This window comes from Urtica dioica, chromosome 2, assembly GCF_054948205.1.
Source record: "Urtica dioica subsp. dioica isolate 48M chromosome 2, U.dioica_male_clone48M_v1_H2, whole genome shotgun sequence".
NCBI lineage: Eukaryota > Viridiplantae > Streptophyta > Magnoliopsida > Rosales > Urticaceae > Urtica > Urtica dioica.
Genome location: NC_142757.1, coordinates 12,350,338 through 12,353,917, shown reverse-complemented (window position 1 = coordinate 12,353,917; position 3,580 = coordinate 12,350,338).

The window sequence follows — 3,580 nt, the reverse complement described above, 5'->3', positions numbered from 1 at the left end:
AAATCCAAGGACTTGCTTGGCAAGTCTTGGCCGTGTGACTCTTTGAAGGAAAAGGGAAATTGGCTCATGAATATGTGATATTCTATAGAAGAGGAAACTACCTTATTGAAGGTGACACCTCTCCTATAAATAGGAGCCTCATTCCACACTTTTCATTCATCCAAGTTTAAGAGATTTGAGAGACTCTCTCTCTAGAACTTTCGCCGCCCCTTCCTCTCTCTCTCTCTAGTTTATTTTCGATTTTTTTTTGGAACCTAGGTCCTCATTCGACCTAGTGTTTAGCTCTGCGACTTCAAGACTCGTTCTTAAGTCGTAGTGTTTAAAAGTGCCCACTCACTAATTCCTTTATTTCGAGTAATTTAGTGATAGAAACTTTCGTGGTTGTTCGAGGTGCCGAGGAAAGAAAGAGAGGCGTGCTGCGAGGGGAGACGAGCGTTGCAAACTTTCCAAAAGCTTCTTCAAAGTTCAAGCTTCAAGAAAGGTTAGTAAACTTCTATACTTATAATAGTTTTTAATTACATGTACTTGCTCTTTGTCTAGGTTAGTAAAAACCGTTTTTACTTGAAAAGAAAATTTTTAAAATTCCGCCGCTTTGCGAAGCGTTAAACTTTTTCTTAAACCCTAGATCAATTCCAACATAGGCAACAAGCGGTCCGACAGTTTATGAACTGTCGTTTGAAGGTTGGAACTCCCGTTAGAGATCATATGATGCTGATCATTAGCTATCTAAACGAAATGGAGATTCTTGGATCTGAAATTAATGGGGAGACTAATATAGACATGATCTTGGAAACTCTCCTCGAATCTTTCGATAACTTTAAGCTGAACTACTCCATGAACAAGCTAGAGTACACTGTTACCGAGCTTATGAAGGAGCTTCACACCGCTGAGGGACTCACTAAGAAAAAGAGGGCTCAAGGAGAGGTACATGCTACTGCCTCTACCTCTGGATCTAAGAAGAGACCTCGCAAGGCCGAGAAGAAGAACCAACCGAAGGTTCAAAAGAAGAAGAAGACGCCGAAGGCTCCAAAGGTGGACAAGTCTAACGACAAGTGCCACCAAAGGAATGAGCCTGGTCACTGGCGTAGGAATTGTCCTGCCTACCTCAAGATTAAGGAAAAAGGTATTGTACTTAATATCGAAGCTTGTTTATTAGCTGATAATGTATCATCGTGGATTATTGACTCCGCTGCTACTAACCATATTTGCTGCTCCTTAACTAGTTTTAGGAACAGCAAAAGCTTAGAGGATGGCGACTTCTACTATAAGTGGGGTGATGGGAGCGTGGTGTCTGCGAAGGTTGTGGGATCCGTGACGCTGTTTTGAAGATCGCACTTTAAATTTGAATAATGCTTATTATGTTCCTTCATTTTGGAAAAACCTAATATCTGTTGCTCAACTTTTCAAGCAAGATTATTATTTAAAGTTTATAAAGAATGGAATTCGGATTTCTTTTTCAAATTATTTTGTCATTGATGCATGTATGAAGAATGGTCTTTTTTATATTTATCACACTCAACCTTCTGTTTTAGATCTCGAAATAGATAACGATCTAATTAGGGAGCCAAAGAGGATCAAACTTTCTGAATCCTCCGATCTAACAAAATCAACATATCTCTGGCACTTAAGACTTGGTTATATCAGTCTAGACAGAATTAAGAGACTTGTGAGGGACGGTCCACTCCAAGCCTCTACAATAGGTTCACTACCTACTTGTGAATCTTGCATAAAAGGAAAAATGACTAAGCGACCTTTCTTCGATAAGGGTCGAAGAACCACTGAGCTGTTGGAACTAGTACATTCTGATGTATGTGGTTCGCTCAGTCAACATGCACGTGGTGGATACGAATACTTCGTTACATTCACCGACGATTACTCAAGATATGGTTTTGTTTATTTGCTCAAACACAAATCCGAGACCTTTAACGTATTTAAGGTCTTTAGGGCTTCAGTGGAAAAGAAAATTGGCAAAGTGATCAAAACCCTTCGATCCGATCGAGGTGGTGAGTATATGTCTGGAGAGTTCGATGACTTTCTTAAAGAAGAAGGTATCGCTTCTCAGCTTACCACACCTGGCACACCTCAACAAAACGGGGTGTCCAAGAGAAGAAACCAAACTCTTATGGAGATGGTTAGATCAATGATGAGTTACTCATCACTCCCTCTTTCCTTTTGGGGATATGCCCTCGAAACAGCCGCTTACATTCTGAACCAAGTCCCGTCCAAAACGGTTCCAGGTACTCCTTATGAACGATGGACTGGCCGTAAAGTAAATCTTGGCCGCATCAAAATTTGGGGTTGCCCTGCACACGTGCTGAGGTAAAAGACTAGCAAGTTGGCTAGTAGGCCAGAATTGTGTCTGTTCGTTGGATATCCAAAGGAAACCAAAGGTTTTACTTTCTATAGTCCCGAGGACGATAAGACTTTCGTTAGCACGAATGCACGTTTCCTTGAGGATGACTTTATGAATGATGCAAAACCTAGAAGCAAAATTGTGCTTGAAGAAAAGTTGGGTGAGGAAGCTTCTACCTCATCTGTGAGAACTATTCTTACCCCAACTGAAAAACAACCTAACTCTTCAGAATCTCGTCAAGTAGTACTTCGACGTAGTGGGAGGGCTACTCAAAAGCCTGACAGGTACATGTCCTATGGAGACTCTCTCGTAGCCGTCTCTGACATGGATGACTCTGTTTCCTGTAGCCAAGCAATGGCTTGTTCTGAATCAAACCTTTGGCTTGACGCCATGAAATTTGAAATGCACTCGATGTATGTCAACAAAGTCTAGAAACTTGTAGACCTTTCTGAAGGGATTAAACCCATAGGGTGTAAGTGGATATATAAGAAGAAAATGGGTCCGGATGGGAACGTCGAGACGTTCAAAGCACGACTTGTGGCTAAGGGTTATACCCAACAAGAAGGGATTGACTATGAAGAAACCTTCCCGCCAGTCGCGATGCTTAAATCCATCCGCATACTCATATCCATAGCTGCAGCTATCGACTATGAGATCTAGCAAATGGATGTCAAGACAGCCTTCCTGAATGGCAATCTTGACGAGCGCATTTACATGGCTCAACCAGACGGTTTCGTGGAAGAAGGTCAAGAGACCAAGGTTTGTGAGTTTCTTAAGTCCATTTATGGATTAAAGCAAGCATCTAGGTCATGGAATATTAGATTCGATAAAACTGTGTAAAGAGCTTCGGTTTTGAGCAGTCAATAGATGAGCCGTGCGTTTACAAGTTAATGCATGATTGTAAAGTTGTGTTTACAACTATATGTCGATGATATATTACTCATAGGTAGTGATGTGGGTAAGTTATCTTAGGTTAAGGTCTAGCTAGCAAAGCAATTCGATATGAAGGATCTAGGAGAAGCCGCGTACATTCTGGGGATCCAAATCTTTCGAGATAGGAATAATTGGACTCTGTCGCTCTCTCAAGCATCTTATATTGATAAGGTGATGGATCGCTTCTCGATGCAAGACTCCAAGAAGGGTCAAACACCCTTTAGGCATGGAGTCTCACACTCTAAGGACCAGTCTCCCAAGACTGCACAAGAGATTGAGGACATGCGAAAAATT